Raw genomic sequence first — 23,173 nt, forward strand, 5'->3', positions numbered from 1 at the left:
ACTTTAGTTTAATTTTACTGGCGGCAGCCATGACTCCACTGCGATCGGTCTTCTTCGAGTCTTTTGTTTCAGCGGTGAGCAAACAGCCTGTTGGCGCATTACCGCCCCAGCTGTACAGCCCCGCAGTTGCAACACTTATCTGCCTGCTGTCAGCAGGTCAAACACACTGCCCTCTGTGTCCGCATATCAGAAACGTTTTTTCCTCATTAAAAGTAGATTTTTTTTTTCACTGCTTACAATCAGCCGTGGGCCCGCACCGTTACAGCATGCGGGCCGCATGCGGCCCGCGGGCCGCGGGTTGAGTAGCCCAGGTCTATTCTGTTCTATATGAGGCACAGATCTGCTCATAACTGGGTAAAATTCAGATTTTTTTTTTTTCTGACAGACAAAACAGTTTGCTGTTGAAGGTTTCGTTTCAGACTGGTCTTAGGAATTGTGCAGAGAGACTACATGCTTGTCAACATGAGGCCAGCTCAGAAGAGTTGGTTGATGACAGCAGAATTGTTTTATAAGGCTGTATTTAGTGACAGTTGTGTTTAAAACTGCAACAGGGTCAGATTAAATCAGTACTGGCTTCTCCCTACATGTAGATGATACTGGCTCCACCTTACCTTTGGCTCTTCAACTGCAGTCAGACTGAAGTGTGTTTCCATAAAGGACCCTCTTAATGTACTGTGTCACAGTGCAGAATTGTCTGGATTGAAGTTCATGATAATCACCATGTAAAATGTTCAAAATACCACCACGTACAACCTTTACATCTCCATTACCACTACTTAAAAAGGAATGCCAAATGCAAAAACACTGCTGTGCTTGTGTTGAGCAAGAACCAGTGAATTCAGACACATGGGTGTGAAAACCGTTTTTATTGGAAAGGACATCAACACCACCAGTTGTTGAGTTACTCCTGTGTAGCGCTGGGTTCTCGGGGTCTGGACCAGCAGAGAGACCCGCTGCAGGAACGTCTGAAGCCCTGGCTCTGCCTGTGCTGCTGAGAGGCCATTCAGCCTCATTCAGCCTCGCTGCCCTGCTTTCATCTTCAAGGAACTGCAGGTTCAGACGCCGCTCCTCCTGATGGACATGCCGTTCATCACGCTGCCGCTCCAAGCTCACCTAAAGCCTGAATTTCTCTCAGGGGCTCCGTCAGGTCTGGTTGGTGCTCCAGCCTCCTCCTGGTTTAAAAAGCAAAGGGGGAAAAAGAGCAGTTCAGCAAGACACTGCCACCCACACCCTGCCTCCACCCATCAGACCCTGTGGTGGCAGCTGGTGGAGACGATTTTGGACAGTAACATTGCTGGAGATAATTCCCAGGGTGTGAATGCAGAGTGTGGCTGATCAGATGATGGCTCTGCACTTCTGTAATGGATTAAATATTATCTATTGTCCTTTGTCCAGCAGTTTTTGCTACTTCACTAGTTTGTGTTCACTGTAACACTGGACGAGAGACAGCTGTTCAGCATAAACATCCACAGTTCACAGAGCAAACTGGAGCTGCAGAAACAGCAGCATAGATTTATTTCACTACTCTGCATCAATAGTACTGCACACTGGGCCCTGGATCCAGCTGGAGCAGCAGTGGTGAACGTATCTATGTGATACTTGACAGAATTCTGCTTGATAGAATACCAGTATAGATGCTGAATTGTTTCCTGAATTATCTACAGCATGAACAAGGCTGCTGCTCACCTCCCAGCTGCTGGAGCTTCATAACACAGGAGAGTCCGGCTGGAGGTGGATGCTCCATCCTGACGACGCTACATCTCTCTCCTCCACCCCTGGGCCCAGAGGAGGACGACTCCTGTCCTCCTGCAGAAACGTTACACAAACCACATGCAACACCACAATGCTACATGGCTGGGTGCAAAGCTATCTAGCCTAGCCGCGTGCTAATGCTAACCAGCTAGCGCGCTGCGTGGATACACTTGTAAGACAAAACCTCAGATTTCAGAGGTGGATAACGGCATGGTAACACTGGTGGTTGTACAGTTTCAGAGTATTAAAACTTACCATCACCTCCATCTCCGCCTCAGTCCACACAGCCTCTCCTCAGTTTCTGCATTTGAGCGGTGCTGACCATCAGACGATCAGACGTTTCTACAAACACAATTATTTCACTTTGTTTTACTGCCTGTCATACCTGTGTGTCTTTTGTCCTCCATCTGCTCCCGTCTTCATGATGCACTGATTTACATGAGTCTAATATACATTATAAAGTTAAACAAATCATTATCACTATTCAGTTCTCTCTTCAGTAAAAACATCAATGTGTTGCAAAGAGAGATATTAATCATAAACAGATGTCTAACAAAGTCAGGAGTTCACGGAAAATGTATTAAACTTCAACAGAACCTTCAAGAATAAAAGCAAAAATAAGTGGAAACATCAGGAAGGTTTAAAAAATGGCATGTTTTTAAAAGTTCTACAGTTCTTTCTTTTATTTACCAGCAACAACAACAACAACATGAACAGGTCAATGATAAGGAGGTCATGTGACTCCAGTCTTCAGTGTTTCCTGGGAGAACAGATTCTACAGATTCTGCTCCCAGGAAAAATCCCCTGGATGGAGTCAGGAGCTCCGGTCTGGTTCTGCAGGGTTCTGGACCGTCCTCAGTGTTGTGGATGAGCTGATGAACTTCATCTCAGTGATCCACTTCCAGGACAGGAGCAGGTGGAGGAACCTGGAGCTTTGCTCTCCTGGTCTTCAGGCATTTCTCCATCCTGCTGGAGTCGCTGATGAAGCCACATCAGAATTCTTCCTCCTGCAGAACCACAGAAACATATTTTACCTAAACAGAGAGTTTCCCCTCCATCATACTGAGGGGTGTTTGTGACGCCAAAGGGAGGTTTACTGAGGTCTATATTGACAACCTGGGATGCGACGAGGCCCTGGTCCTGCTCAGATCCACCATGAACCAGCTGGTCCTGTCTCCACCAGCTGGGTTTCTGCTGGGTGGAGGTTCAGACTCAGACCTGCAGCACCCAGCCTTTATGACACCAGACTGACAACCTGCTGGAAGGAAGAAAACTTTATGTCAATAACCAGAAACACAAACATGTCCACAGTGAATTTTTACCATAACATCACAATTTATCAATCACAGGAAGCCTCTCTGGCGTCATTCAAAGTACAGAAACAGGTCTGATACCTTGGATCAGGCCTTCAGATTATGCTTCTTATATTTATATCTTGTTTGGTGTCACAGCCGACCTGCAGACGTCCCAAAGTCTCTGAGGAGGACAAAAAAAAAAAAAAAAGAATCACACACTACCAACTCAATATTTGAATGAATAATTCATACCTGCATTAATTGAAGCATGGAAAAACAAACCTCCCTCCATCCACATCTGGCTGCAGATCACCTCTGGACCAGGTTCTGGTTCCTCAGTACTGCCTTGATTGAAATAGTTCATAGTTTTTTGTCTGAATGCACAACATTCACCAATATAACGAGTAGAAGAAATTAGCACCAAGCTACAATCCGGCATGTTTACATGTTTCAGCATGTTCATTAATGTGCACTGTCCCATTCAAATAAACAAATAAAATTAAATCAAATTAAAAAAAATTACTCTGAAACAGATTACACTGGACCAAGACACCGGATTCACACAAAACGATCAATATCTCATGTTTAAGCACAGGGGAGTCACAGCCTGCTGCAGCCGACATGCAGCAGCTCAGCACCGGGTCGCCTCGTTAAGCCATCCGGTCCCCAAATGTCCGAAATCGTTGGAAAAAAAATTCAAATAAGCTTGATGTGGACAGACTGACCCCATATCAACATTCTAAACAGCTATATTCTCGCCTAAAATACCGTTAAAACTACGTTCTGTTAAACAATAACGCTAATATTTCATAGCTATTTTTACTCACCGCTGTGTGTTTACACCCCGGGCATGTCTTGCGAAACGCATTCTGGGTAATTTCGCTTCTCAAGTCTGCACAAGTCTGGTCCGATGCAGACTCGGTAAAGTGGGCGGAGTTAGTCACATCCGGGTATTTCATGCGTGCTTGGTGAGATGCGAACTTTGAATTGGAACAGTACCTGGTCTCTGACTGATGACGTTTCACGAGTCCGTGAGTTCACAAGTACAGAGAAGTACGCGTATTGAGAAACGGCCACAGTTTCGGTACGGTTCAGGTCTGCTCAGTTCGGATCGGATATGCGGCGTTCTAGCCTGCAAAGCAGCGAGCCATCTGTGACGATCTGTTCCACCGGTCTCACCGCGACAGCAACGCAAACCTTTCCAAAAAGTCTACTGAACACCGGTCTTCACCGGAGGAGCAGCGGCTGCTTTCCATCACTGCAGAGGAGGTTCAACGGAACCGAACGGTGCCGTTAGAAATGGATAAAAGTGGGGGAAAAAATCACTGCAAATGGGAAAAAAAGGAAAAACAAAACCACCGTCTTCTCGGAGCGGCTGCTCTCTATCGGCTCCAGAGGTCCGTGTACCTTACGGCCATTCGTTTTCCGGATTGATATGGGTAAACGAAAAACGGAAAACCATTCGATTTCCGATTTCCGTTTGGATGAAGGTAAACAAAAACGGAAAACGAGCCGTCTCCCGTTTTTTCGTTTGGAAATCGAAAATCAAAAAACGGAAAACGAGCATTTATCTGATTGCTTATTATGTGTTTATCAAACGAAAGTCGGGAAATAAAATACGGCCGTTTTTCATTCAACCATTTCTCAAGTTTGCGCTGCTGGAAAACCGGAAGTCGAGCTTTCTCTTCTTCTTCTTCTTCTGCTGCTGCTGCATCCTCTTTGCTTTTGTCCTCCACTCTCGACACCGAACTATTCAAAAAACGCGCATTTTCTTTGGAAATGTCTACGATTTTACCCACTTAATAGTGGACATGAATGTCAGCGGCATGACTGCAGGTGAAATCTCTGCACACCTGTGCAGTCGGTTTGGCCCGGTCCGGGGGTTTTCAGACAGAAATGTCCGAAGATGGCCCTCCGAGCGCGGCTTCTCCCACTTTTGTGTCGGATGACCAACTCCAGGCTGAAGTCACCTCAGCGTCTGCCGAGGTAAGTCGCGACAAACCTCATTAATTTATATGTATGATTAAAATCGCTGATTTTCAGTGATTTTACCGCAGTTTTACAGCGACACCTACTGGCAGCAGCAGCACACTGCAGATTCTGCCGACTCAGATCTCATTCATCACGTTGAAAGAAACAATTTCAGGAGAGAAAAATACACATAAAAACAAAAATAATAATCTCAAATGTGAGACTGCAAATGCTCTCAGTATCAGTAGGGTTGTTTGCAGTTACACTTTGGTATTTACACTTTCTAATTAACTAAATATACCATTTTGTATATTAGTTACTGGTTCATAATACAATCCAAAAATGTATTATTGTCGTTCTTAACAACCTGATGTTTTTCTATTTGCTGTTGTGTCATTTTCATCAACTTACTGAATTGTGTGTTTATGGAATTGATAGGTTGGGCCAACATACGGGAGGAAATTCCTGTCTTCTAAAGGCAGACATGCCAGTGAGAGGAGAGTGGAGCAGCTTTAGGAGCGGTTCATCATTGGCACTACCAGGCCAGATGTTATCTGAGATGCCATGGAGATTCTCAGCAGCATTTTTTGGCTCATCAATTTTTTTCGATGACATTCCACAGATGGCCGTTTGGAGCCCTTCGACTTATATGTGGGAACAAAAAAGAAGCAAATCTGACGGAATAAACTACTGTTCAATTGTGATTCTCTGTAAAGTCGGCTTACATGTTGGTGAGCCTGGTAGTGCCAATGATGAACCGCTCCTAAAGCTGCTCCACTCTCCTCTCACTGGCATGTCTGCCTTTAGAAGACAGGAATTTCCTCCCGTATGTTGGCCCAACCTATCAATTCCATAAACACACAATTCAGTAAGTTGATGAAAATGACACAACAGCAAATAGAAAAACATCAGGTTGTTAAGAACGACAATAATACATTTTTGGATTGTATTATGAACCAGTAACCAATATACAAAATGGTATATTTAGTTAATTAGAAAGTGTAAATACCAAAGTGTAACTGCAAACAACCCTACTGATACTGAGAGCATTTGCAGTCTCACATTTGAGATTATTATTTTTGTTTTTATGTGTATTTTTCTCTCCTGAAATTGTTTCTTTCAACGTGATGAATGAGATCTGAGTCGGCAGAATCTGCAGTGTGCTGCTGCTGCCAGTAGGTGTCGCTGTAAAACTGCGGTAAAATCACTGAAAATCAGCGATTTTAATCATACATATAAATTAATGAGGTTTGTCGCGACTTACCTCGGCAGACGCTGAGGTGACTTCAGCCTGGAGTTGGTCATCCGACACAAAAGTGGGAGAAGCCGCGCTCGGAGGGCCATCTTCGGACATTTCTGTCTGAAAACCCCCGGACCGGGCCAAACCGACTGCACAGGTGTGCAGAGATTTCACCTGCAGTCATGCCGCTGACATTCATGTCCACTATTAAGTGGGTAAAATCGTAGACATTTCCAAAGAAAATGCGCGTTTTTTGAATAGTTCGGTGTCGAGAGTGGAGGACAAAAGCAAAGAGGATGCAGCAGCAGCAGAAGAAGAAGAAGAAGAGAAAGCTCGACTTCCGGTTTTCCAGCAGCGCAAACTTGAGAAATGGTTGAATGAAAAAACGGCCGTATTTTATTTCCCGACTTTCGTTTGATAAACACATAATAAGCAATCAGATAAATGCTCGTTTTCCGTTTTTTGATTTTCGATTTCCAAACGAAAAACGGGAGACGGCTCGTTTTCCGTTTTTTGTTTACCTTCATCCAAACGGAAATCGGAAATCGAATGGTTTTCCGTTTTTCGTTTACCCATATCAATCCGGAAAACGAATGGCCGTAAGGTACACGGACCTCTGGAGCCGATAGAGAGCAGCCGCTCCGAGAAGACGGTGGTTTTGTTTTTCTTTTTTTTCCCATTTGCGGTGATTTTTTCCCCCACTTTTATCCATTTCTAACGGCACCGTTCGGTTCCGTTGAACCTCCTCTGCAGTGATGGAAAGCAGCCGCTGCTCCTCCGGTGAAGACCGGTGTTCAGTAGACTTTTTGGAAAGGTTTGCGTTGCTGTCGCGGTGAGACCGGTGGAACAGATCGTCACAGATGGCTCGCTGCTTTGCAGGCTAGAACGCCGCATATCCGATCCGAACTGAGCAGACCTGAACCGTACCGAAACTGTGGCCGTTTCTCAATACGCGTACTTCTCTGTACTTGTGAACTCACGGACTCGTGAAACGTCATCAGTCAGAGACCAGGTACTGTTCCAATTCAAAGTTCGCATCTCACCAAGCACGCATGAAATACCCGGATGTGACTAACTCCGCCCACTTTACCGAGTCTGCATCGGACCAGACTTGTGCAGACTTGAGAAGCGAAATTACCCAGAATGCGTTTCGCAAGACATGCCCGGGGTGTAAACACACAGCGGTGAGTAAAAATAGCTATGAAATATTAGCGTTATTGTTTAACAGAACGTAGTTTTAACGGTATTTTAGGCGAGAATATAGCTGTTTAGAATGTTGATATGGGGTCAGTCTGTCCACATCAAGCTTATTTGAATTTTTTTTCCAACGATTTCGGACATTTGGGGACCGGATGGCTTAACGAGGCGACCCGGTGCTGAGCTGCTGCATGTCGGCTGCAGCAGGCTGTGACTCCCCTGTGCTTAAACATGAGATATTGATCGTTTTGTGTGAATCCGGTGTCTTGGTCCAGTGTAATCTGTTTCAGAGTAATTTTTTTTAATTTGATTTAATTTTTATTTGTTTATTTGAATGGGACAGTGCACATTAATGAACATGCTGAAACATGTAAACATGCCGGATTGTAGCTTGGTGCTAATTTCTTCTACTCGTTATATTGGTGAATGTTGTGCATTCAGACAAAAAACTATGAACTATTTCAATCAAGGCAGTACTGAGGAACCAGAACCTGGTCCAGAGGTGATCTGCAGCCAGATGTGGATGGAGGGAGGTTTGTTTTTCCATGCTTCAATTAATGCAGGTATGAATTATTCATTCAAATATTGAGTTGGTAGTGTGTGATTCTTTTTTTTTTTTTTTGTCCTCCTCAGAGACTTTGGGACGTCTGCAGGGTCGGCTGTGACACCAAACAAGATATAAATATAAGAAGCATAATCTGAAGGCCTGATCCAAGGTATCAGACCTGTTTCTGTACTTTGAATGACGCCAGAGAGGCTTCCTGTGATTGATAAATTGTGATGTTATGGTAAAAATTCACTGTGGACATGTTTGTGTTTCTGGTTATTGACATAAAGTTTTCTTCCTTCCAGCAGGTTGTCAGTCTGGTGTCATAAAGGCTGGGTGCTGCAGGTCTGAGTCTGAACCTCCACCCAGCAGAAACCCAGCTGGTGGAGACAGGACCAGCTGGTTCATGGTGGATCTGAGCAGGACCAGGGCCTCGTCGCATCCCAGGTTGTCAATATAGACCTCAGTAAACCTCCCTTTGGCGTCACAAACACCCCTCAGTATGATGGAGGGGAAACTCTCTGTTTAGGTAAAATATGTTTCTGTGGTTCTGCAGGAGGAAGAATTCTGATGTGGCTTCATCAGCGACTCCAGCAGGATGGAGAAATGCCTGAAGACCAGGAGAGCAAAGCTCCAGGTTCCTCCACCTGCTCCTGTCTGGAAGTGGATCACTGAGATGAAGTTCATCAGCTCATCCACAACACTGAGGACGGTCCAGAACCCTGCAGAACCAGACCGGAGCTCCTGACTCCATCCAGGGGATTTTTCCTGGGAGCAGAATCTGTAGAATCTGTTCTCCCAGGAAACACTGAAGACTGGAGTCACATGACCTCCTTATCATTGACCTGTTCATGTTGTTGTTGTTGTTGCTGGTAAATAAAAGAAAGAACTGTAGAACTTTTAAAAACATGCCATTTTTTAAACCTTCCTGATGTTTCCACTTATTTTTGCTTTTATTCTTGAAGGTTCTGTTGAAGTTTAATACATTTTCCGTGAACTCCTGACTTTGTTAGACATCTGTTTATGATTAATATCTCTCTTTGCAACACATTGATGTTTTTACTGAAGAGAGAACTGAATAGTGATAATGATTTGTTTAACTTTATAATGTATATTAGACTCATGTAAATCAGTGCATCATGAAGACGGGAGCAGATGGAGGACAAAAGACACACAGGTATGACAGGCAGTAAAACAAAGTGAAATAATTGTGTTTGTAGAAACGTCTGATCAGCTGCTTTTCTTCTGAGCTCAGCTCCAAGTAGTTAAACACTAATTGAAAAGCTGTTTAGGAGGGCAGGTAGGCTAGAAGTAAGAGTAACTCTGTATTACACACAGCATTTATGAGACAGAATAGGTACAAGCAGTTTTGCCACATTTTTCTGTGTAGATCATCATGTATTGTCATTTTAACCTCTTTCCAATATTTAATGCAGCGACTTGCTTTATAAACTTGTTCCACAACAACTACTCTCTTCGTCTAATACTTCCTGATCACTGGCCGCTATAAACACTCATCTTATGCTGCTCTTTGATCAATGTTTTAATGTATGAATGAATGACAACTATCAGATATTGGCGTTGTAGACACACGATGAAGTCATCAAGTCCGCATGTTCCAATTGCGCATTAACTTCGATGCGTTCTCGCCTCGTCGAAAGTCTGGACTCGAAGTCCGACTAACAGGTGTGTACTCTCCAAGTCCACGAGTGCGCACTTGCGGACTAAGAATTGAGAAACGGCCCATGGAAACGAGGCTTTACTGGCGAATTGTGACTCTTTCCGGTTCAAAGGACAGACCAGTTCTTTCGTCCAATCAGCGACGACTGATGTCAACCACTACTTAACCTGAAGGGGCAGCATTGCGCTAAACAAGCGTACAGCCTGCCGGAAATCATTAGAAGAAGAAGACTGATGCACCCGATTTCCGTTTTCTCTTTTGCCGTTGTGTTTTCTCTTTTTGTGTTGTGTTTTCTGATTTGCAGTTGTGTTTTGCACCTCAGGGCCACCGTAGTTAACGGCTCCATTCTGCTGCAGAGAGTCTCACTTCATTATTCAATCAATCATAAAATCTACATTTTATTAGTTTCAATATTAATATCATCAAACCTGCTGCTGTTCCTAAAAGTCTCCTCTACCCTCCAGAGAGACTCAGTTCTCAGAGTTGGTTCAAACTTGGACTGTCAGTCTTCCTTCATGTTCTGATTCACATTTCATCTCTTATTGTCTGTAATATTCTAATGAGACTGAAATGTTTCCAGCTGCCTCCTGGAATCCATCTGATCAGCCCTCATAGCAGCTGGAAATCAAATGTCCATGTTGTGGAAGTCAGCAGATCTTCTCTTGGTCTTCTTCACACTGTAAACATGTGATGAAAGAAGTGATGTGAGGCTCAGCAGCAACCAGACTAAAGCCTGAGAGGAAATGTGTTGAATGATGTTAAAGTGAGAGCAGAACTCTGAACTGGGTCCAGAATGAAGAGCTGCTCAACATTTCACTCAGTGTTGTTTTCACAGCTCAGCAGTCTGACCAAGCTGAGAGACAGCAACGCAACATGAGACAGTGAGGGCAACATGAGACAGTGAGGGCAACATGAGACAGTGAGGGCAACATGAGACAGTGAGGGCAACATGAGACAGTGAGGGGCAACATGAGGGGCAACATGAGACAGTGAGGGGCAACATGAAACAGTGAGGGCAACATGAGACAGTGAGGGCAACATGAGACAGTGAGGGCAACATGAGACAGTGAGGGGCAACATGAGGGGCAACATGAGACAGTGAGGGGCAACATGAAACAGTGAGGGCAACATGAGACAGTGAGGGGCAACATGAGGGGCAACATGAGACAGTGAGGGGCAACATGAAACAGTGAGGGCAACATGAGACAGTGAGGCAACATGAGACAGTGAGGGCAACATGACACAGTGAGGGCAACATGAGACAGTGAGGGGCAACAGGAGACAGTGAGGGCAACATGAGACAGTGAGGGGCAACATGAGACAGTGAGGGGCAACATGAGGGGCAACATGAGACAGTGAGGGCAACATGAGACAGTGAGGGGCAACATGAGACAGTGAGGGGCAACATGAGGGGCAACATGAGACAGTGAGGGGCAACATGACACAGTGAGGGGCAACATGAGGGGCAACATGAGACAGTGAGGGGCAACAAGAGACAGTGAGGGCAACATGAGACAGTGAGGGCAACATGAGACAGTGAGGGCAACATGAGGGGCAACATGAGACAGTGCAGGGGGCAATGGGACAGCAGAGCAGGTTGGAGGATATGAAAAGAGGTGCAACGTTGGATGTCTAGACATCTAACGTGAACTCCACATAAGGAACTCCATTTTCTCTCCTCCAGGTTCTCCTCCAGCTTCTCCTCCAGGTTCTCCTCCAGGTCAACATGAAGCCAAAGTGAAGAAGTGAAGCTCTGATGTCCAACAGTCCATCAAAGTGTCCTCTCTCATAGCGTCCTGTCCTCTCTGGTCTCATTACAGTCTTTCTGGCTGTGGACTCTCTGATCCTCACTGTGAAGTGATCTCCTCAGCTCTGACCTCTGACCCCTCCCATCTGAAACATCTGGACCTGAGTTACAACAAGCTGAAGGATTCCTCAGTGAAGATTGTGTGTTCTGGACTGGAGAGTCCAAACTGTAACCTGGAGACTCTGAGGTCAGTTCACTGTCTGAAGGGAGAATCTGTTGGAGGCAAAGGACTGAGAGGAGATCAGGAGGATTCCAGATGTAGTGTGGACAGAGAGTGGACTGAGCTCTGCAGCATGTTGATGAGAGCTCTTCTCCTCCTGGAGGCTTCAGCTGTTTGGACTTTACATTTCTAAACTCTTCCAGTCTGAACCTTCTTCTGCTCTCAGTCACTTCAACATCAAACTCTGTCCTCTAATCTCACTTCTTTCTCTCTTTATTCAGGTTGGAGTTCTGCAGTTTGTCAAAGATCAGCTGTTCTTCTCTGGCCTCAGCTCTGAAGTCCAACCCCTCCCTCCAGAAACATCTGGAACATCTGGACCTGAGCAGGAACCCTCTGCAGGATTCAGGAGTTTCTCAGCTGTGTGGTTTTCTGCAGAGTCCACTCTGTGGTCTGCAGACTCTGAGGTCAGACTCCATTTTTGAGTGTGTTTCAGTAAAGTAGTGTTGACACTAAAGGTCAGACATCAGGCTGATCTGACAGTGATCCACACTGAGGATCTCCAGGAGAAACGGAGCTTCTTCTCTGCTCTTTAGTCCTGTGACTGTGGCAGAGCCGTGTGCAGCTCCACATTTCAAAGCTTGCTAGAAGAAGAAAGGAGCTGCAGTGGATCATTGACTGTGAACCTCTGACACGCTCCATGTTGACCTTCAGCTTTCAAAGCAGCGTAGCAGCTGGGCTCTTCACTCCTCCATGGCAGAACTAAACAGCTGACTGAGCTTCACAGGGTTCCAGTGTGGATTGGAGGATGAAGAGTTGTGAAAGTGTCCAGTCAGTCCAGTGAGGTCTGGATGGGATGTGGTTTCAGAGTTCAGTCAGAGGAGGAGGAGAGTGAACAGGCTGCAGAGCTTCTACCAGACCATGTGGGGGCAGCACTTGTTCTCAGGCTCCTGGCCTTGATTGGGAGCTCGCCATCAGGAATTTGATCTCATTGCAGAACACCTGGCTGCACGGACCAAACTATTCCACTGAGAAAGTTCAAGTCAGCATGAAGCTAAGCTAACGCCAAGCTAACAGCTGAAAGACAAATGGCTTCAACACACATTGACACCATGTTAACACATTAGCATGATAGGATATTAGCATGTTAACACATGAGCATGTAGGCATTAGCATGTCAGTACATTAGCATTAGCATGTCAGCACTAGTATATCAGCCTATGAGCATGTTTTGTTCACTTTGGCATTAGCATATCAGCATATTAGCATGTAGGCATTAGCATGTCAGTACATTAGCATTTTAGCATTAGTGGGTCAGCAAATTAGCATGTTAGCAGTAGCATCTCAGCATTAGTATATAAGCTATTAGCATGTTTGTGTTGGCATTAGCATTAGCATATCAGCACATTAGGATATTAGGATCAGCGTGTCAGCATATTAGCATGTGAGTACATTAGCATTTAATCACAATAGCATGTGTGTGACAGCACAGCAGCATGTCAGTATGTAGGCATGTCAGGTTATTAGCATGTTGAAATTAGCTTGTCAGCCAATTAGTAGGCTAGCATAAGCATGTCAAAACAGCATGTTAGCATTAGCATGTCAGCACATTAGCATGTAGGCATTAGCATGTCAGTACATTAGCATTTCAGCATTAATATCTCAGCAAATTAGCATGGTAGCATTAGTATGTCAGCATTAGTATATCAGCCTATTAACATGTTTGCGTTAGCATTAGCATTAGTGTGTCAGCATGTCGGCATATTAGCATGGTAGCATCAGCATGTCTTTGCATTAGTGTCAGAGAATCAGCATGTTAGCATCAGAGTGTCAAGATATTAGCATGTTCGCTTAAGCACGTGAGGGCATTTGCATGTTAGCATAAGAATGTCAGCAAATTAGTATGTCAGCATTAGCATGTCAGCACATTAGCATAGTGACATTAAAATGTAGGCACATTAGAATTTTAGCATCAGTATATCAATACATCAGCATGTTAGCATGAGCATATCAGGAGAGTAACGTGTTAGCAATAGCACGTCAACATGTTAGCATTAGTGTAACAGCACATTACCATAAATCTTTGGTATGTTAGCATAGGCATGTCAGCACATTAGCATGTTAGCAGTAGCATATTAGAACAATAGCATGTTATCATGAGTATGTCTGGAGATTAGCATGTTAGCATTGGCATGTCAGGATGTGAACATGTTGGCACATGTTAGCATATGAGCATGTGAGAATGAGCATGTTGGGATATTACCATGCTATCATTAGCATGTCAGCACATTAGCACATTAGCATAAGTTTGTCAGGATATTAGCATGCTTGCATCAGTATGTTGGCAAATTAGCATGGCAGGATTACCATGTAAACACATGAGCATGTTAGCATAACTGTGTCAGGATGTTAGCATTAGCTTTTCAGCACAATAGTATGTTAGCATAAGCATGTCAGCATATTATGGGATGTCACAAGTCACACTGTTGTTTGACTTGTGTGTGTGTGTGTGTGTGTGTGTGTGTGTGTGTGTGTGTGTGTGTGTGTGTGTGTGTGTGTGTGTGTTCTCGTATTTCTATCCTTGTCGGGGCCAAATGTCCCCACAAGGATAGCAAAACGTGGAACGACGTGCCTTGTGGGACCTTTTTCCGGTCCTAATAAGGACAAACAGTGTTTTCTTGACCATGTTGTTGTTACTGAAAAAAGTAAAAGTGCAAAAACATTTCTTTAGGGTTAGGCTTTGTTGTGGTGTGGGTTAGGGTTAGGGTTAGGGGCGAGACATGAATGGGAGTCAATGGAAGGTCCCCACAAGGATAGAAATACGAGACCGTGCGTGTGTGTGTGTGTGTGTGTTTAAACTCTGTCCTCTAATCTCACTTCTTTCTCTCTTTATTCAGGTTGGAGTTCTGCAGGTTGTCAGAGATCAGCTGTTCTTCTGTGGCCTCAGCTCTGAAGTCCAACCCCTCCCTCCAGAAACATCTGGAACATCTGGACCTGAGCAGTAACCCTCTGCAGGATTCAGGAGTTTCTCAGCTGTGTGGTTTTCTGCAGAGTCCACTCTGTGGTCTGCAGACTCTGAGGTCAGTTGACTGTTTGTTCCTGTTGCAGAAGGAGAAATGTTTGTCAGCAGCTGTGATCTGAGACTCTGATCCTGCAGTGAGAGAGTGGACTGAGCTCAGCAGCAGCTGACTGCTGTGTGTGGACATGAGGAGGAGTGTGAATGTTGTGTGTGATGAAGATCCACAACAACACAACAGCTCATTGATCAGGACTCAGTAATGTGGAGCTGCTCATTTCTCCATCAATACATCTGATTGGTTCCTCCTCATTGATTCTGCTGCTTTCTCTCTTTATTCAGGTTGAGGGGCTGCAGTTTGTCAGAGATCAGCTGTTCTTCTCTGGCCTCAGCTCTGAAGTCCAACCCCTCCCACCTGAAGGAGCTCCACCTGGATTACAACCGGCTGCAGGATCCAGATGTGCAGCAGCTGGTTGCTCTCCAGCAGAGTCCAGACTGCAGCCTGCAGACTCTGAGGTCAGTAGATGGTTGGAGTGAGTCCATGCTGCTTTCAGCAGGTTTGGACTAAACACAGTCAGTGTGAGAACAAAGATCCAGTGTTTGACTCTCAGTGAGGCTGTGAGAGGAGAACGCTGAGCAGCTTCAGGATTGGACAGCAGAGGACACACAGTCAGCCAATCAGAGGAGCCACAGGCTTGTTGTGTTGGTCTGACAGTGGTGGTCCTTCATGAGCTCTGAGCTGCTGACTGCTGCTCTGAACAGGACTGAAGTCCTCACTGCTTCACACACTCTGACCACCACCTCTCATCTCTCTGCAGGTGGCAGGTCAGTTACAAGAGAGTAGTCTGTGAGTCCTGAAGATCTACTGAGAGCAGAGCTTCTTCCAGCACTGAGTGACAGAGGAAGCAGCAGAAGAGCTGCTGAGTGTCAGTGGTGCAGTGTGAAGAGCTGTGAGAGTCCAGCATGGAACCATGGAGCATCAGTAGATCTTCAGCGTTCAGCCCTGCTGCTCTCCCTCATTTCACCATCCTGAAGGAGATTTATCCAAAGAACCACTCAGAAAACGTTTTCAGATCAACAACATCTGCTGCTTCTGTGAGACTGGTGTAGAAACAACTGTCCAGATGTTCTTCTCATGCTCTCAGATACAATCTGCTTTGATTTTCAAAGTGATTCCAGACTAAATCTCTTCATTTCTGAGTCATGTGACAGAAAACAGGAGAACTTTTGGACTGACTGCAGAAGAAAAATGATGAATTGTTCAGTCATGTAATTCTCTGCTTGGTGAAGTTTTTCATTCCTCTCAATCACATTTTAAAGTCAATCCTCAACTTTCAATGATTTCTAATTGTTTAGCAGCTCAGTAAAAATGATCAAACTACTAAGACACAGATCTTAGACACAATCTTTGAAACAGTCCAGATTCATTTGTCCTCTGTTCATAAAAACTCTGTTTTGATCAATATTTAGTGAAGCTGGTTTCTTGTTCCTTCTGTTTTCTTCTCATCTTCTCTGAAGCTTAAATTCCTGATTGAAGTCTTGATGTCAGCTGATAGTCAGAGAACTCTTTTCCTGTTTGAGAGCTTTGTTTCATTGGTTTAGAAGGAAACTCAGAGAATTCCCTCCTGACTGGATTGATTTGGGAACATGTTCAATGTTTGTTCTAATAAAGTCTGTTGAACTGTTTCTTGTTCCGTCCTCTTTCCACCACCACGCTGCTCACAGCCTCTGAAAACACAACTTTTAGGAAACTGCTGCCACTGGTCTCCATGGAAACGGGAGGAAACAGCTGCAGTCAGCAGTTCTTTGGCGTCACAGCAGTAAAGAGAGTTTTCCAGTTGTCATCAGGACTCCACAGGTGGAGCAGCAGTGAACCAACAGAGCAGGAAACAGAGTTTCCAGTCAGGCTAGTTTCACTTTAGTTGATGGTTTTTATTTGTTGAAAAGCAGAGGATGAAAATCCGGCTCTTCCTGGACTCTCCTGGATCTTTTCTTGGTGGTCTGTCTGCTGCTCTGTTCCTACTTTCTTCCTGATCTGTTTCCTGCTGCTGCTTCAGAGAAAGGCCTTGATTCTTTGTGGACATGAGACTTTTCTCTCTGCTGTCAGTCAGCTGACCTGCTGCTGCTCCTCCACAATCCTCTCCATGGCCTTTCTTAGCGCCCCCCTCTGGCCTCCTCCTGAAACACAACTAATACAGCAGTGTCATCATGAAGTCTGAGCAGCAGGACTCCTTCAGTCAGAGTGGAATGAAAAAGGCTGCAGCTGCTCTTTAAATGTCCAAACTCCATGACTGGGTGTCTTCCTGTCCCACAGGGTTCCTCACTTGAAGACTACAGTAATCAGATTACTTTACTCTGGTGGACAGACTTCAGGTAAACGCAGGCAAACCTTTGAACCTTTGACCTGCTGGCTGTCTCTCCACGTCCATTCTCCCTCCCCAGGGAATTCCCTCTGTTATTCTTTATTTTGGTTTATATTCACCCCAGAGCGAATGCATCCACAGCCACAGAGCACATCGAAACACGCTGGACAAATTAGAAACCAAATCCCCAGATGCCCCTAAATGTGTCATGGGTGATTTCAAGAGTGATATTGAAGGAGTTTGAACACATGCGGTTCTTCATCACAAGGTTTACTTATCGATCAGGAATATAAATGAATAGATCCCCGCTCCCCATCCACAAGCAGAGGTGCATTTGTAGCACCTGGAGAAAAATGTTTTTTTTTCTGTGAGCAGTATTTCATTGTTTTCCTTACAGATTTCATTCATTCTCAGGTCTGGTGTTTATATAGTATATTCAGTGTTGCCAGTAGGGGGCAGAGTAAAACTGTGAGATGTGACGCACTGTCAGTCAGCCAGCAGAAGAAGAGTGAGAATGCGGAAGAAACGAAGCTTCTCGCGGGTGGGTTCTGGAGTTTCCTAAGATCTTTTGTATTTTTCCTCTGTCCTGACAGTAGTGAATAAAATTGAACTCTTTTTCAACACCACGTCGTCGTTGCCTGAGTGGTGTAACAATTTGGAGGTCCCACCGAGATCAAGAGGACACTATTTAACGGCAGAGGACAGTTTTATCGCAGGAAAAGTGGATGAAAAGAACGGACATGTGCGCCGACAACACGTCAACTCGGTGAGCTAAAGCTAGCTACTGGGAACAGTTGAAGTGTAGTTAGAACGACATCGTCTCAGTTTGTTTTTTTTCCAAGTGTTGGCGAGTTAAAACCTTATCTGCAAAGATGTCGGAGCACCGAGAAGAGTTCCTGTTGGAAATAGAGGCTAAACTGTGTGGACTGAATGTGAAACAACTGCAGCGAGTCTGCCAGTATTGCAAAGCTGATGGAGAAGACTTAGAGGACATTCAAAAGAAGAGCCAGCATGCGCTCGTTAAGCTCATAATGAGTTTTTGTGAGCGGGACGACTTTTTGGAGCGAGAAGATGAAGGCATGTCTGTGCTTTTGGAGCTGAATGACTTGATTGATGCTTTGAGGGAGAAACCAGCAGCGTAGACCGACCACGCGGGAGCAGCAGGAGCAGCGCCACCCTTCTCATCGCCTGCAGCTGACGACAGAGGGGAGGAGATGGCAAGCCGAGCTCAACAGGGGTCTGGACTGCAGCAGGAGCACCTTACACCGCCATCGCTGGAGACACGTGGCATCTGGGATACAGCACGGGAGGAGGACACTCAAAGCAGGGGGAGAGACTCCAACAGCTACAACAACTGGCCTTCCAGCGGATTCAGAAAGGACTTCAAAATAAACGGTCACATTGGTGAGTCAACCTCAAAGGACACTCTGAGCTTTAGCAGCCTTGAACATCAGATTGTAAGTGGGCTCAGGAAAGGCTATCCAGAAGTGGAGATCATGGAGGCTGTGATTCGGGTTGTAAATCCTGGTTTGAAATTGAGGAGCTATTTGGAGGGGAAAATGGACCTCACCTTAGCCACCCTCAGACAAATCTTGAGAGCTCATTATGCAGAAAAGGATGCAACTGTGCTGTATCAACAACTGACAAAAGCGGTGCAGGGGTCTGGTGAAAGTGCACTTGACTTTCTGGTACGAGTTCTTGATCTTCGTCAAAAGGTCCTGTTTGCATCCGAGCGTGCCCAATCTGGCCTAAAATATAACAGAGAGCTAGTTCACAGTCAGTGTTCTCAATCTATTATGACAGGCTTGTCAAATGATAACATCAGAACAGAGATGAGAATGTACCTCCAGGATGACAAAAGCAGTGACGAGCTGCTTCTGCAGAAAATGCAAATTGCCCAATACAATGAAAATGAAAGAGCTCAAAAGAGTAAAGCTACAACTAAAGCAATGTACAGGGCAAGTGTGAGCACAGTTGACAAAAGTGGTGATGAAGATGCTCCTCCAACAACCCCAGTTTGTACAAAACCCAACAAACCTGCCAAAGATAACTCCCTGTTTACAAAAATGGAGGAGAGTAACACAGCAATTCGGGAGCTCACAGGCCAAGTAGCATCCCTTCTGCAAACTGTCCAGCGGGGAGGGAAAACTGGGGATCACAATCAAACCAAAGCTCAGAGCAATGCTTTCAAAAGACCAAAGCGACAATGTGTGGCATGTCAGCAAGAAAAAAAAGATTGCATCCATTGCTTCAAATGTGGCAGTGACACCCATTGGGTGAGGGGGTGCAAAGTGGGGGGCAGGCAGAAATCGCTGGGAAACTTATAGAGGCTGTGACAGGGGGACGTGCCATAGTCTCAGAGAAAAAGTCCCAAAATGACTCAGAACCCAACCCTAAAACTGGATGTGTAGACTTGTGTACAGTTAAGGGGGAAAGAAAAAAAAAACTGCCTAATCATCACTCCTCAGCTCGTCCAAAGCAAACAGTGAAATGCAAAGTGGATCAGTTTTCTCACTCAAGCAGTCCTGGATCAAAACGCAAACAAGTTGCACAGCTGGTTGGCAAAAAGTGTCTTGTCTGGTGTAAAATGAAGAGTGTTAAAACACAAGCTTTGTGGGATACAGGAGCTCAGGTATCTATTATGAGTGAGACATGGACATCCCAAAACTTACCCGATGCAATAATTCATCCAATCAATGATTTGTTAAGTGATGGTGAACTGCTGGACTTAAGAGCAGCAAATGGATCAGAAATTCCCTTTCAGGGCTGGGTCCCAGTTAGTTTTAGTCTGTGTGATCCGAAAGCAAAACAGACAAAGTCAGATGAGGTACTAGTTCCAGTACTAGTGAGCAGGGACATACTGCAGAGGCCTATCATAGGTTTTAATGCCATCGAAGAAATGCTGATAAACACAGAGGATCAGAGTCAGCCGAATGAAAGTATAACTTTGCTCAGGAACTCCCTTAAACTAGGATCGGGAAAGGCAGAAGCTTTACTAAATGCCATTCAGGGAGCTACAAATGAAAATGTCACTTACCTTGTGAAAACAGGACGTACACCCATTGTAGTTGCAAGTGGAGAAATGAAGTGCATTACCTGCCCTGTTAAAACTGATCTAAAAGGGAAAACACAAATGCTCTTTGAGCCAGAGGAGAACTTAACATTGGATGAAGGACTGAAAATAAATTGTCAACTCATAAATGTTTCTTGTTCCTCGTGTAGAGTTAACATTTATGTGAGAAACACTTTGCAACATGACATCACAGTGCCAAGTAAAACTGTGATAGGAAGTGTGGAGAGAATAACTGACTACAACCTGGTACAACCGGGGGAACAAATGGTGACCTCTGTAGTTGCAGAAAATATGCAAACTTCATCATACTCCACAAACAGCTCAACTCGAGGGGGTCCACAAGAAGAACCTTATGATCCACCTGTCAACCTGGACCACTTGACAAATGAACAACAGGCTGTGGTGAGGAAAATGCTCATGGAGGAGTCCAGAGCATTCACCAGAAACAAAGATGATGTCGGCTTCATCAAAAACTTGAAAATGGACATTGAACTAACTGATAGTGTTCCTGTGGCCAAAACATATAATGCAATACCACGCCCATTGTATGATGAGGTCAAGAATCATATCCAAGATTTGTTAAATAAAGACTTCATTCGCAAATCCACATCTCCATATGCAGCTGCGGTAGTTTGTGTAAGAAAGAGAGATGGAAGCTTAAGACTCTGTATTGACTACAGGGGACTTAACAAAAAGACAATCCCAGACAGACACCCCATACCACGCATTCAGGATATACTTGATGGTCTTGGTGGAAACGCTTGGTTCAGTGTGCTGGACCAAGGCAAAGCTTACCATCAAGGGAGTGTTAGTGAGGACTCAAAGAAATTCACGGCCTTTACAACGCCATGGGGCCTGTACGAATGGAACAGAATTCCATTTGGACTCACAAACGCACCATCAGCCTTCCAGCGTAGTATGGAAGAGAGCCTCGAAGGTCTGAGAGACAAAATCTGCATTCCATATTAGATGATGTCTTAGTTTACAGCAAGACATTCACACAACATGTTGAGGATGTGAGAGCCGTTCTCAAATGACAGCAAGAATGGGGGATTAAACTGAGAGCAGACAAGTGTGACCTGTTCAAAAATGAGGTGCGCTATCTCGGCAAAGTGATCTCAGCTGAAGGCTACAGGATGGACAACAAAGAAATAGCAGCTGTACAAGCCCTGAAAACAAAACCTCCCACAAACATTAAAGAACTGCGAAAACTTCTGGGTTTTCTGGGGTACTACAGAAGTTATGTGCAAGATTTTTCTCGCCATGCAAAATGTCTTTATGATCTACTCTCAACAGATGCCACTCCTGGTACTGAGTTAAAGCCCACCACCCAGTCAGTTGGGGCGGGACAACTCCCTCCACATCAGAAAATAGTGTGGAATGACACTCACCAGCATGCTCTGAACTATCTGGTGGATGTCCTTACTAATCCACCTGTGATGGCTTACCCAAGGTTTGAGGATCCCTTCATTCTCCATGTTGATGCTTCAGAACAAGGACTGGGAGCAGTCTTATACCAGAAGCAGGAAGGCAAGCTAAGAGTTATTGTGTATGGCTCACGAAAATTGACACCAGCAGAAAAAAACTACAAGTTGCATTCAGGGAAACTTGAATTTTTGGCGCTCAAATGGGCTGTTACAGACAGGTTTAGAGACTATTTGTTTTATGCTCCCTCTGTGACAGTATACAGTGATAACAACCCTGTTACTTATGTTTTTGAGCACAGCCAAACTCAACGCAACCGGACATCGCTGGGTGTCAGAGCTTGCAGACTTCAACATCACCCTGAAGTACCGGCCAGGAAAAACAAACACGGATGCTGATTTCCTGTCTCGTGCACCTGTGAGTATGGACACCTATATGACTGAGTGTACAAAGCAGTACACCCCTGAAGTTTTAAACGCAATATTCACTGCTGTTGAAACTCAAAACCAACAGGAAGTGGATTGGATCACAGCCATCACCTGTAACCCACATGTTCAGGAGCTCGCTGCTCAGGAACAGCCAAATATAAGAGTAACAGAACAGGAGTTACTACAGGCACAGTTGCAAGATCCTGTTATATCCCAAGTTCTCCAGTTAAAAACATCTGGAATCAAACTGGACAAGAGACTTATGAATAACGAAACAGCAAAGACTAAACAACTGCTGCATGAATGGAGAAGATTGCATGTTTGTGAAGATGGTCTGTTAAGGCGCAGAACAGCAACAAATGCTCAAATTGTGCTTCCAGAACAATACAAAGCGCTTGTGTATAAGTACCTTCACTGTGAAATGGGACATTTAGGGGTAGAACGCGTGTTACATCTTGCTAGACAAAGGTTTTATTGGCCCGGGATGCAAAAAGATATACACTTCTTCATAACTGAAGTCTGTAAATGCAACATCCAGAAGAAACCTTCCGTCCACAGCAGAGCCCCCATGTGTCATGTACCTGCAACAGCACCATTCCAAATGGTTTCCATTGACTACCTTCATCTTGAAAAAAGCAGGGGAGGGTATGAATATATTTTAGTGATCATTGACAACTTCACTAAGTTTGCGCAAGCTTACCCAACCCGTAACAAATCAGGCAAAACGGCAGCAGAGAAAATATTCAATGATCTTTCTTTAAAATTCGGTTTTCCTGCTAAAATACATCATGATCAGGGCAAAGAATTTGAGAATCAGCTCTTCAGACGGTTGCAAAAATACACGGGCATGATCAACTCGAAAACAACTCCTTATCATCCACAAGGGAACCCAGCTGAACGATTTAATCGTACCCTACTATCAATGCTGCGGACCTTAGATGAAGAAAAGAAGGAGAAGTGGAGTGACTATGTGAGTAAAGTTGTACATGCATATAACTGCACCACCAGTGAGGCAACAGGATTTTCGCCTTTCTATTTGCTCTTTGGCAGACATCCCCGTTTACCAATCGATTTGATTTTTGGACTAAATGAGGAAAAAGGACATAACTCACCCCAGGAATATGCTTTAAAATGGCAACAGCAAATGAAAGAAGCATATGACATTGCATCAAAAACCATCAAAAAGACAACAACAAGAGGGAAAATATATTATGACCAGAA

The 23,173-nt window shown here is 44.7% G+C and overlaps 1 protein-coding gene and 4 long non-coding RNA genes across 5 annotated transcripts in view; 4 read left to right on the forward strand and 1 right to left on the reverse strand.

The window, feature by feature from the left end:
- LOC115384139 (NACHT, LRR and PYD domains-containing protein 3-like) overlaps positions 1-23,173 on the forward strand; it is a gene marked incomplete at its 5' end in the record, with an annotated part of 256,996 nt that overhangs the window by 169,458 nt on the left and 64,365 nt on the right. The window lies entirely within an intron of this gene.
- The window catches only part of LOC115384154 (uncharacterized), a 176,263-nt gene that overhangs the window by 103,137 nt on the left and 49,953 nt on the right, over positions 1-23,173 (forward strand). The gene's annotated exons all lie outside the window — the stretch shown is intronic.
- On the reverse strand, positions 2,659-3,204 carry LOC115384181 (uncharacterized). The gene is made up of 3 exons (XR_003930846.1): positions 3,147-3,204; positions 2,869-3,010; positions 2,659-2,759 (listed from the first exon to the last, which is right to left on the reverse strand). It is a non-coding gene; the product is annotated as an uncharacterized LOC115384181 (long non-coding RNA).
- LOC115384171 (uncharacterized) lies at positions 6,372-9,226 on the forward strand. Its single transcript, XR_003930836.1, has 4 exons — positions 6,372-7,988; positions 8,089-8,171; positions 8,308-8,449; positions 8,559-9,226. It is a non-coding gene; the product is annotated as an uncharacterized LOC115384171 (long non-coding RNA).
- LOC115384164 (uncharacterized) lies at positions 12,067-16,126 on the forward strand. Its single transcript, XR_003930827.1, has 3 exons — positions 12,067-12,114; positions 15,006-15,190; positions 15,539-16,126. It is a non-coding gene; the product is annotated as an uncharacterized LOC115384164 (long non-coding RNA).

This window comes from Salarias fasciatus (genome assembly GCF_902148845.1).
Source record: "Salarias fasciatus chromosome 23 unlocalized genomic scaffold, fSalaFa1.1 super_scaffold_20, whole genome shotgun sequence".
Taxonomy (NCBI): Eukaryota; Metazoa; Chordata; class Actinopteri; order Blenniiformes; family Blenniidae; genus Salarias; species Salarias fasciatus.